Here is a 13,519-nt window from a genome sequence, read left to right as displayed (position 1 = left end):
TGTGGCCTCAAAGTATTTTTCAGCGATTGTGCTAGACTGAAATCCAGATATTTGATCACATAGCTACTGTGGAAGGATACAAATTCACTGTAAGTTGAATAAACTTGTAATGAGTATTTTATTTCTGTACGTGTGTATTCCTGTTAGATCAGTCAGACATGCATTCATAAGCAAAATTGAAATCCTGGCTTTAAAAATGCACAGATGAAGGGGAGGAGAGTGCTTGCAATCTAGATTGAATTCCCCATTTTCCTTGAGAGTGAGAGACTGGGCAGCTTGACTAGGGGGTGCTCTTAAATTGTTCTGATTAGCTACAAGACCAGAAGAGCATTTTTCCACAATATTTCTTTATGAATGTTTACTTGTGGTGAGGTGAACAAAGAGGTCCGTAATAGGCTTCATGATAGCAATAAATAAAGTATGGGCTGAGCTATTACTGGCCAATACTTACTTTTTTGGGTCTATAAGCTTGAGTGCTGGGATACTATCATATACTTGATTTGAATCTTTTTGATAGCAGTGATAAGAGAAGCCTGTGAATTTATCTTTTAGAAGAATAATGCTTAAAGTTCAGTATTTTTTTTTAGATTCTCAATACCCTGTTTCAGGATTAATTTGTGAATAAAAATTTAAATAGAATATCTTAGTCCTTCTGTGCTATAGGCAAACTTTAAAAATCAACCAGATGGAATAAATAGCTTTTCCTTAGTAACTGCATGCAAATATCAGTAGGAAACAAAAGCAGGGGCTATGTACTTTCCATTTGTTGGATGTTGAGTAAAGTGGGACACAAAAACTACTTCAGAAAGATACCATATCCTGTACTGTGCATCCTGTAGTATGAAAAATTAATTTGGATAATAATACATTAATTGCAGAAAAGCTGGTGTGCATTCCAGATATGTACTTAGAAAAAGGTAGTGGTTGTTTTTAAATACAAATAAAAGCTACTCTGGCATTGGTCCATTGGAGTACTTTGTTTAGGTATTAGGAAGAAATTCTTTAATGTGAGGGTGGTGAGACAGTGGCACAGGGTGCGCAGAAATGTTTTCCCTGGATAGGTATTTCTCTGGAAGTGTTCAAGGCCAGGATGGATCAGACTTTGAGCAACTTGGCCTAGTGGGGGGTGTCCCTACCCTTGGTAAGGAGGTTGGAACTGGATGATCTTTGAGGTCCCTTCCTGGCCAAACCATTCTATAAATATATGATCCTGCATCAGCTGATCTAATGAAAGTTATTAATCTTCCTTATTTCCCCTTCTAGTGTGAGGGAAATATTGCAAGTGAACTTCAGCTGACAGGATAAAACATACTGTCTTGGCATGCTGTGTGGATAAAGACTCAAATTCAGTACTCTGATCTGGTTTTGGTGTGTCTGATTTCTCACATGCAGATTAGAAGGAAACTAAATAAGGTCATGTATAGTAAAGATGAAGTAGGTAAATTGAAAATTACAGGAGCCTGAAAGAGATAAATTGCCAAAGACCACTATAAATATATTGTTGCATGAAGTGTACTTTATGTGTAAAATTAGGTTATGTCAAGTGTCTCTGGGGCCTCAGCAACTGGCCAGCTTCCAAAGCCTGCTAAGGACTTGATAACACTTTATCCAGGAGCAGCTCCACTGAAACCAAATGGGACAGCACTTACACATGTAAGAATTTATGCTGTGCAGGCTACATGACCTTATACTGTGTCATATGAAAGTAATCTGAATTGGGACTGGGGCAAAAAGAAAAGATGGAGAGAGTTGCAGACTGTGGAAGCTAAGGCTTCAGTTAAAACTTCAATTTCTTTCCTGAGTAAGGAAGTGAGGTTGCACTGGGAATCAAGTCAGTGAGCTATAGCACAATCAGTGGATTACCTATTTGGAAATAGTTTATAATTCTGAACATTTTAACCAAAATTTTAAAAGGAGAGTTTTTTATAATTTAAGAAAATATTGAGGGATATGGTGAAATATGAGTGAATGCCTTGCTTCCCATCTGTTAACAATTTAAGTTGAATCAGGCTTGTATATGAAACAGGGAGAGTATGTTGTTGGTCTTACTAAAAAAACTTTTAAAAAATTGTTTCTTTCTTTCTTTATCTAAAAGAGGTCAATTGCCAATAGACTACTGATCATCTCTGCCTTACAACATCCCAGGTGTACAGAATAGAGGAAAATGCACAGATAGGTGTGGAAGCATGTCTTAATTCAATTTGGTCTTGTGAGAACTGTGATATCTGTGCAGACTGAAATTGTCTTTTTATGTGACAGAGGCTTTGTGATGTGCATGTTTTGCCTGATTATTCATGCAGTTCATTTGACAAACTTCTGAGTAAATACAAAATGGCGAGAATGAGTTAAAGAAAAACTAATATCTTAAATGTGAAATGTTACTCTAGTTTGCTTAAGAGCTTTTAGTGAACTGGAACTCATTTAAAGGATGTTATCTTAATTTTTTATTCCTGGATATACCTGTGAACAATTCTGAAAAAAACCCAAACACAACAAAACCAAATCAAACAAACAAAAATCCAAAACCCACAAACCTCAACTGTCCTTAAGATATATAAGTAGGAAAGATTTATGTGTTGCATGAAAGCAGCATGTCAAAGTAACTTACTTATAGATGCAAGATTACACCTTAGTTTAAGTCACTTTCAAGATCTTCTTAGTAAAGTGTAAGTATTTTGCATCATTTAGTATGTGTCTAAAATTCAATACTTTGAAAACTTTGTAAAACCCTCTAAATGCCTAACCCTTCTTTATGGAAATCTGGTTTAATTACTACTGTAATTGGTGATAATAAGATACTTTTGTTGCAGGCTACATCTGTTATAACATTCACATCTGATTGCAAGGCTCTTCCTTGGTGAAAGAGAGAACACTTTATAATAAAAGAGTGCCCTTGCTTTGTGTAAGCAGATTTAGTTTTGCTTCAGTAATCAAGTACAGAAGGACATCATATTTCTGTAGGGCATTCATGAAATCAAGGGTTATATTTTTAAAAACATTTGCTTCCAAGTATCATATCTTTAAATGACTTTGCCCAAGGAGAAAAGGAAGTTCAGTCTAGCAACAAAATAGGTAAATACTGTTAGCATTTTATCACAAGCTTCAAGAACTCCTCAAGGCATCAGCTTTTAAAAAAAGAGGGAGAGATTATGGGAAGGATATTTATTATTACAAACTGCAAAGTCAACAGGGACTGCTAAACGTTCTTACAGTCATAATAGCCTATCTCATGTTAATTCTAGCCTGAAGCTCTGTGGCTCTACGTGCAGAGATAATGGGGGGGTAAAACTTTATTTTTAGTTTAGCAGCAGCTTCCTCCCAACCATGGAAAATAAATTAGAGAGCTTTGCAAACTAAAAATGATTTGGGCTTTGGAGGAATTCCCAGCAATAATATACAAGACTTATTACCCTGGGTAGTTAGAGGGTCCTGTATGTTTGTGGCTAATAGTAGTCAATTTGATTGAATATTGCCTTGTTTTCAAATAATTTCCCTTTAACTCAAAGCTGTTGATCCTAAAAAAGGATTACCTTTTTGGTAATGTTCTTATCGTTTGAATTTCCTATGTGTATATTAGAAAAAATTTAGTGTATATTGCCAAGGCAAAATGTTGTATTAATGGTAAAGTTATTGTATTTCACTTAGATGAAATTCACAACACATCCAGAATTAATGCATCAAAACCTGTATTGAATAGATTAATATATGAGAATGTGTGTATGGTTTTCCAAGTAAAACACACTACAAGTACTTGTTCAAAATTAATGCATTATGAACCAAGGAAATTTAGTTTAGTGTTCTAATTGTTCACTATTTTTTCTACGTTATTATCTAGGAACATGACTGCTTCGGGCTAGGAATGCTATGAAGATGAAGAAAACCATTCCATCCCCCAGATAACATATTTTCCCAACATAGTAAGAAATAATGTGTGGGCACCACCAGACTGGACAGTGCACAGAAACCAGAATTTTCCTGAAATACTGTGGGTAGGTATCAAAGTAAAAACATGTCAAGCATTTGAACAAAGACATTTGCATCAGTTTGTGAACACACTTTCCCAAAGCAATAAGTAGGTAAGGAGAAGACAAAAGATAATTTTCCAGAGCAACATTAATAACTAGTTGCTAAAAGCTAGAGTTAAAGCACTGTGGACTGTCAAGAAGAGGTAGTACGGAGACTGGGACAGGCCAGGGAAGGCCTTGGATGGAGATGTGCTCTTTGTGGTAAGTGAAGGAACCACTTGGAAGGAGGTAATGAAAATAGCAATGTGATCAAATTAATGAATTAAGAGGGTGGCCTTTTGCAAAGTATTTTGAAGGAGCCAAGTTGGGTTCACCAGGGACATGAAGAAAGGTGCTGCATTCATCCTGCATCACATAGCAACTACCTGGTCTGAAGTTCCAGCTTTGTGGGTCAATAGCAAAGGCTGGTCTAGCAGAGCTGCTTTGACAAGACAAGTGGCAAGATTTTTATAGAGCCAAAACAAGGATCTGAAGGTGACTCTCAGCTGACCACCCTCAATAATGGAGGTGAAGGTGATGGAGATCATATTGATGAGGAAAGGGCTAGAAGCACCGGGTCGGTGAGAGATTGGAAACACTGACACAGGAGCTGAATGGGTATAAGCTAAAGGTGAACAAAGAGAATGAAATTCAAACAGAAAGAACTCTGGAGTAGAGAAGCAGATCTATAGGTTATGAGAATAAGTGAGAATGTGGAGGTTCTGTACTGATGAATCAGATTCTTTGGAAACAGGATAGAAAAGAAACCAAGGACAGGGACTTGTGAAAATACAATGGTGCATCCTTAATATATATAATTATATTATTTATTTAGCATTGTTGTAATTATATTTATGGAGATGATATTTTTTAGAGGCTTGATAAAGTGGAAGTACTTTAATTTTGTTCTAAATGAAGTGCATGATACTCTTTATCCCTTAAGAAGGCAAGATTCTTTTTTTAACATATAATGATTTTGAAATACTTTAAAACATTTTTTATTTAGTCTTTTGATAGCTGTGAGAAGAAAATGTTTACTTAGTGGAGCTGTGATGGTATTATTGCATCCACACGAAGACAAAGTGATTTTAATATTTTTAGAATAGTTTATGTTTCTTTTAAATATAACAGGGATACAAAAATACCTCTTAACACTGGAAATCTCAAATAAAGGATTTCTCATCTTGATCTTTTTGTTAGTGATTTATATTTTCACTGAGGCTCAGTATGCTCATCATTTACACTGTCCTTTGAGAATAGCTATAGCTACCTAATGGTCCAATCCAACAAAAAATATGTTCAGCTCCTGTATCACAGAAGTGTATATAAAACTCAAAGTCACTAGAATCTGCTCTCGAAGCATATACTTCCAGAAAGCTAGATATATTTTATATTGCATTGGGCCCTAAAGTGTTATAAAAAATGGCATATCCCTTTTTTTCATAGCTTTATGATCAGCAAGGCAGCATCAAGCAGTTTATTGCAGACCCTGTTTATGCCTTGCAAGAGTGCAGCAGAGTAGACCCTTGTGTATGCTTTGTTTTCAGCACCAACTCTGGTAACAGTTTTGAATCTCATTTGATTTTAGTTGAATCTATGTTCTCTTTGTTTGTCTGGGTGTGAAGCAGTATTGGAAAAAAAGTTATTTTCACAATTTAAAAAAAAATCATTTTATTTTAGGTTAATTCAAACTTATTAGTATAACATGCTTAAAAAATTATTTTTTAACCATTTAATGCCATTTTCACTTTGTACAGCTAGGGTAAAACATGTGCCATTTCCAGAGATACGTCAGGAGGGGAAGAGCTGGGCCACATGTAAATGAGGATTCAATTCTACAAAGCCAGGAATGACATTTGGCCACATTAATTTTGGTGAGAATTCATATGGATAATCCCTTTATAAGATAATTGGGCTGTTTTGTCGGTAAATGAGGTAGCCAGGTTCCACAGGTAAGTGTCTTCTGGGACACTTCTCCCTTCTGGGAGATTCAGCTGTCACTGGTGGAAGTGATGTACAGAAGCCTCATTTTTCCTCTTACATCAAGTCACCTGAGCTGAGCCTCTGGATCTAATTAGATCCCTGTTCAGGGGACTTGCCTGGCTTAACCTTTAAATTGTATCTGAAAAAATACTACTCTGTGGTGGCTTCGTATTTTTTCTCAGCTTGTATCAAGTTGTTGAAGTGACTAACTTATCAACTGTTTTCTTGTCAAATAGTATCAGTAGGTTAATTTACTTCTTACTCTGATGTAAATGTAGTTGCCGTAATGCGTGTGTTAAAATTAGAAATCCTGGTCCAGTGCTAGAGAGAGAGCATGAACCAAAGGTGGTTTTGATGTCCCAGCTCAACAAAGCTCTTCTGAATACTTGCCTGTGTGCAAGCTCATTCTGAGCAGGAAAAGTCCCTTTATCAAGACATGCTCCAGTTTTGGAAATGATCCAAAGATACATCTTTTGTGCTGAGAGCAAAGACTTGGTGCTGACTCTGTTCTTTTGATGTTATGTATAATGTACATTAAGCCGTAGTGGAAATTGAAGGGAAATAATACACTCACCTGTATTTCTTTTTTTTTTTTTTTCTGATGCCCAGGAGAGCCAAGTTCCTCCAAGTAGAAGGGGATCCTGTGATTGTGGGAAATACAGCTGGATAGGAAGTCAGGGAAGAGCAGCTCTGTGTGATGTGTTTGGGGTTTTTTTTGTTGTTTTTTTTTTTTCCTTTTGCAGTAGCTGTTTCTGATGGCAGCTGCTCCTGGGAATTACAGCTATTTTTGTTTTAGGAATAGTCCCTGTACAACAGAATGTAGGTGAATATGACAGAACTCTGAAATGGGCTGCTTTGTTCAGAGTTCTGCTGACCTTATCACTTAATAACAAAAGATTCCATTTATCATGTACCTGATCAGAATTACTAAAATTCACAATGTTAGCAAAATCCACCAATTTTCAATTTAGCTCTTGCTACAGTATCAATTACATCTGGTTCTTGTGTTCATTGCTGCCACTCATGCTTACAGAAATTAAAGGGAATAGGAAGAGGATTATCACATGCTTTCCTGCTGTTACAGAAATAGATAATACAAGCACACCAATTTGGTCTAATTTCTTACAGCTTCCAGAAATAGTGGTCTGTGAGGAAACAGGGTTGATTGATTTACTCATTGTGAATAATTTAACCTGAAAAAATTGCATTTTTTAACATTTATTATCCCTAAGCTAGATTTACATTTATCTATTTGTTATTCATAATCTTCCATTTAATTGTTTATAAATTGCTGATTTTTTTTTTTTTTTTTTAGAAATATTTGCTTGCTTCACTATTTTGTTACATGTGATGTGTGAGGGTGCTTTGAGACATGTTGATGGTTTCTGGGTCCTCACTGGAGACTGAAACTTTTGACTAGAGAACAGCTGTCATTCTTTCTGGTCACATGGGAAGATTGCTCTGCTCTGTGCAGAGGGCTCCTGTGCCAGCATTTTCTTAGGAAATGGACATGGTCAAGGGGGACTTGCAGCATTTGTGAAGTTTGTTTCAAGTTTGTGCAAGACCTCACAATCCGGCTTTCTTATCAGAGCAAATGTCCTTCTCTTTTGTCAGAGGCTGGCGTGTGGTTCTGGGAAATCTGTTGTCCATTGCTATAATTCCCAAGCATGAAGCCATGTACAAGGAGGTGATGGAGTTAGTCACTTAGCCTAAGAAGTGCAGTTGCCAGGAACTGAGTGTGTATATTAACATAGTATTCTGCCTATTTGAAAATAAATATAAATCTATCAGGCTTCTGGTTTAGGAATTCCTTGGACATCTCTACTGAACTGTGTTTTGTGTGCATGTGTACTTATAGAGGTGCATGTCCATTGTATATATACAGACATATGATGTATACACATCTCAGTTTCATGTTTTATTAATTTCTGCTGTGTGTGAGTGTCTTTGTAGAGATCTGTTTCTCGTCAGGAAATAGGAATAGTAGCTATTTTCTATATCCTTATCAGGATTGTTTTATTAGCCCATGTCTTTGAGATGCTGTGAGCACGCTGACCATTTGCAAGGAAACCCAAAAGTGCTGGATTGCCAGGGTGCGCTAATGAGTGCCAGGAGGAATTAATGTTATAATCACACAAGCAAATATATAAAAAAAGAAAAATTAAAAAATCACTGAATGTTAGTTTTATGCATGGTTACAATAGATGTCAAAACTATAGGATGTTGTATAATCAAATAATTTATTAGGCACAGCTGGTTAACTGCTCACAGCAAAACAACCTGTAGCTTAATTGCTGCTTCTACTGCACTGGTTTTATGCGTGGTCTGTCTGGCCCCAATACCCAAAGCAGAAAACTCTGCCTTTGGCTTCTTGGGAATTGTGCAAGAAACAGTGGGTCATAACTCATCCATGTCAAATTAATGTTGTTGTCATGGGACATCTATGGCAAAATGAAGGGAGAGTAAGGGCATTAAGGAGAGTTAGTCCTTCAATAGGACTTCCCTACTGATTCCATTGATATGCTAAATGCAATTGTATCATTTTCCCCCTCCCTCAAGGTATCATGATAATGTACTTAAATAATTAGTTGTTGGGAAAAATATGAACTTTATTGTTTTTAAATATTAATAATTCTGTTTTTTTCCATTCAAAATTGAATTGTTTTATACATTTAGGAGTACAATAATGGAAGTTGCTACTGTTCTGAAATGTCTTTTCCTCTGAGATAGTTTTTGACCATTCAGCTATTTTACTCTATAAAGTACAAAGTTAAATATCTTTCTCTGACCCATTTTCTGGAATGTTAGTTCATTGTACTTTGTGGTAGTTTTGATTTCATTTCCAGGATCTCTCTCTTACAGCCAGGTAGGCAAAGGGTACTGTTTTTTAACTACTTGCATGCTTGGGGAGAAATCTGAACAAAAGCAAGTCTGTTTCTGAGTCACTGATGGTAATGAGAGGATTTGAGGAATAGTGTTTCACATAATCATTGAAGCCCTTTACATGAAGTGTTGGATTTTCAAAATAAACTCCTGGATTTAGGAGCATGAGTCTATTGGGACAGGTGATGTTCATTGTCACAAGATGTGTCTGTATTCAAGTTGTTTGTTTACTGTATTAATGCAGATGTTCAGTCCCATAGTATGATGGTAGGTTTTTGCTAATTCCTGTTTTGAAAAGAAAGCAAACACTTTGGCTGCTTTAATTATGTTAGAAAATTATACCAGCTTAACTGTTAAATACTTCAGATTTTAATAGCTCTGGTTCTAGATACTGTTTTAAATGTGTTCATAGGACTTAATAATTTCTGATTTTGAATAAATAAATAGATAGAAGTTAAAATTCAGTAGTGGTTTAAATTAGGTAAAACTCCATCATTTTCATTGTTGCTCTGATTTTTATTCGTTCACTGCTCAGTCCAAAGAGTTTGCACTACTTCAATAGAATTGTGAGATTATTGTGTTTTACAAATAAAAAAAGACATTTGCATGAGAATTTTTGCTGCAACTGAACATTGGGACTGGACATAAGCAGTTTTCCACCTTTCTTGCCTATGCTCTATTCCCTGTATTTTCCTGCATGTCTTTCTGTATTCTTCTAAACAAAATGAAAGCTCACCTCCTGTGCAGACCATTTAGCACCCTTTTCTCATGTGTCCTTCAGTTACCGTGTGTGTCAAAGCAGCCTCTTCAGAGCAATTTTTATGTCACATCAGTTCTCACTGCTTTATTTGTAGATCTCGAGATGAAGAGCCATGAATTCTACTGTACCTCAGAATTTGTGCACAAAAACCCCCTTGAAATTCCATTTCATACCTACTGCTTTGACAGAGGTGTCTACCTTGGCAGAATTTAGCTGTCTCCTTGAACATTTGTTAGGTTCTTAGTTTACATACACACTTTTAAAGGGAAGGAAAGATTGTTGAAAATCCATTTTTTTCTGTTTGTGTTTTTGGCCATCAGATCTTTCATAAACTGTTAAATGTGGCTAAGGTACTTTTTTTAAATTTATTTGTGGCAGGTTTGTTTACTACGTTTGATCAAGGGCAATGCAAAGCTGGGAAAACAAAGAAACAAACAAAACCAACGAAAAATCCCAACAAACCTTTCTGTTCATTAGCATGGTGAGCTATCACAGGGCTGATTTTGTCAGAAACAATTTAGATATTATTATGCAACAGTTTCCAATTTGCTCTACAGAGCCCTCAACAAACTTGATACCTATTTTTAACAGGTCAGTGAAAAAGCCAATTAGAAAGATAATCTCTACAGCGGGCTTAAATTGATTTTGCAGTAATTCACACTTCTATGATAAAATTGGTTGCCAACCAGTAAACAGAAATTAGTTGTAAACCAGTGTTATGGGGTGATGATGCACACAAAAGGCTGCATGCCTGTTATTTATCTGTGTATTTTCTGCAACCAACTGAATGGCAACATCAGGTAGGAATAATTTTCCTTCCTACAATAATTCCTTAATTGTGAACCTTTCTCAGTTGGTGACTCAGTTGCTCAGTATTTCCAAGTACTTTACCAAGTATACTGATTTCAAGGAAATCTCGAAACACTTGACCATTATTCCTGTTCCTGTTTTCAAAATGGGTAGATTGTTAATAGAGCCCTAAGCTCAGGGTGCCACCAATCCAGCTCAATAAAGCCACATTAAAACCCATGTGAAAGGGGAATGAAGCCTATTTACTATATACACAAACCTACCATATGATGGGAAGGAGAGACAAAGCTACCAAATACTATAACCAATTCTCAACAACAATCTCTGTGCTTAATGACATTTAAAACTAGATTAGAGAAAGCATGGGGAAGTAAACGAGAGCTAAAGGGAACAATCTGCTGAGAGGGGGGGATGGGGGCCACATGATTCTTCCCCTCCCTGGTATGAATGAGTTTAGAAACAGTGCCATATATTCAGTGCACTAACATCACTAACATTTGCATTACAAATGCTTGTGCTGGGTTTAGAAAAGAGCTAACAGATTGTCATTGCCCAGAGCACTGGCATTACAATGATTGCTTCAATATAACATGGCTGTTAAACTTTTTCTTAACCCTTGTTTTACCTCCAACCAGCTCGAGGGAAGATATTTACCTAGAGTTTGCCTTCTTAGCCTACTTTAATGCCTACAGAGATCTGGACACCAAGGTTATCTGTTTTAATATTGCATGCCTCGAGATGTATAGAGCTTCTGAGATGATGTAGTAATAGAGGCTGCACAGCTCACCCTGCAGAGCACTGCCAAGATTATACCCTCAGCTTGTGGGAAAATGAAGGATTATGCAAGGATTTTCACACATTCTCTTGTATCTTCTACAGTTTTCTGAAAACTATAGGCAGTAAAATTAACACCCTTTTGCAATTTGCACCATCGTGGCAATGCTATCGTTTAGTTTAGTATCAGCTCTCCTTATTTAGATTGGTGGAAGTTGGAAGGGAATTTTGTTTTCTGGGTACTTAGTGAATCCTCTATAAATGAGTAGATCTGAAAAGTGTGAGAGTTTGTTTTGTGAATATTTTATTTTTAAGAAATCTTATATGAACTTGAAAAAATCCTAAATTTAATTTCTCTTGAAGTTCCACAGCTAATTAAAAATGGTGAATATCACTATTTTTAAACTTGAGTTTTTGCATCCAGATTTTAATATAAAACTTATCTGTACCTCTAAACAAGGCATTAACATTAGAAGAGTAACAATGGCAACTCTTACAGGAAAAAATGGAGGATGCTTGGTACCATTTTGCTAGGTAAAGTCACAAAAACTATTTTATGATAACTCAGTTTTGTTATCTTCTTGTCAGCTTATTCTTTCTTGCTTATGGTCATCTATCGTTATCCAGCTTTTTACTGGGCAGTTCTTAGTCTTTTCTATCCCTCTGGAGAAAGCCAGATCTGTGTAGACATCTATCAGCCCCAAGTGCAGCTATAAAAATTATTTATCATTTCAGCAAAGCATAACTGAAAAATGTTAAAATGTTCCTGTTCGTGTCATTGCAAAAAGTCTGTGTCTGAAGGAATACTCTAACTCAGGTAAAATAAGACTAAGCTGCACTCTACTCTGTGGAAGTATATTAAGGGTAACTTAATCAGTTTATGAGTGGTAAAGGAATTTCTATCTAAGCATTAGTGAATGCACTTCTTTCAGTAATAAAGTGTGTCCATGGGAAAAGAAAGTGATCTTAATTGCAGTCTGCAAACCTAACAAAAGTATTTAAAATTTATTGCTTAAAAACAGCTCCTCAGACTCTCATACTGTACTGAAACAACTAATCAACTGGTAATAACATACTTGCATTCAAATTAAATTCTGTTCTTTTTGCCTTTTAATAAGGTAAATTAACATCTCTCAGGAAGCAGTGTGAACAGTCTGGTCTGTATCGGGACAAAATGCTGGCATGTTAAGTTTTAGCAAAGATTCAGTTTGCTTAAAATAAGTGCAGATTGCTGATAAATAATTGTCTTGTGCTTTTAGAAACCCCATCTACAGTTATACCCTGAATTATTACTCATAGTGCAGAAATATCTGTGTTCAGACAAATACATATTCTTCAAGTTCAAGATCACTTAGAAATTGGAAGCTCATTTCAAGTACTACTGTAGTCTCTTTTTTTGGCTCAAAGATGTCATAAAATGGTTTTACTGGTGGCTTCAGCTCAGGAGAATAAATGAAAGCCACAACTCTTCAACCTTCTAACTTCCTGTGCTTATGTCTTTTGTTCAGGAAGTTTTAAGAATTTCTTTAGAGTTTTATGTCACCTGAGACATTAACTCAGCTCTAGAGAAGTTTTAATATGGTAATAAAACACCCCCCCCAAAAAAAAATTCCTCTTTTCCTATGTTTATTCAGTAAAATAAACCAAACTTTTTGCATTTGAACAAGTATTAGTCTTTAAATTACTCAAAACGTCAGTTAGTGTTTGTGATGTCATCTTCCTTTTACAACTGATTTTATTACCAAGCCCCCTTTCTCATTAGCATACAAAATATCCTTGATGTTAAGAAAAGCTGTATCAAGCAGTTGTCATATGACATCTTGCACCTAGATGCAAATTTTCTTAAACAATTACCTGAAAGAAGAATATGTTCTTTTAGCGTTAGTGGACAACCAAAGTGTTTACTTTGGATCAGCGACATAAAAGTAGTAAATAGTATCATGGAATGGTTTTGGTTGGACGGGACCTTAAAGATCACCCCTCTGCCATGGGCAGGGACACCTCCCACTAGACCAGGATGCTAAAAGTTCTATCCATCCTGGACTTAGAGTGAGGGAGGATCCACAGTTCATGTGGGCAGCCTGTTCCAGTGTCTCATCACTCTCACACTAAAGAATTTCTTCCCAACATTTTATCTAAATCTACTCTCTTTCAGCTTAAAACCATTCCTTTTCATCCAGTTCCTAAACGCCCTTGCAAAAAGACCTTCCCCATCTTTCCTGTACCCCCTTCAAGTACAGGATGGCAACTAAAGGTCTTTCTAGCGCCTTCTCTTCTCCAGGCTGAACAACCCCAACCTTCGCAG

Source organism: Heliangelus exortis, chromosome 1, assembly GCF_036169615.1.
Source record: "Heliangelus exortis chromosome 1, bHelExo1.hap1, whole genome shotgun sequence".
NCBI classification, from domain to species: Eukaryota; Metazoa; Chordata; class Aves; order Apodiformes; family Trochilidae; genus Heliangelus; species Heliangelus exortis.
This window is presented reverse-complemented; position numbering follows the sequence as displayed.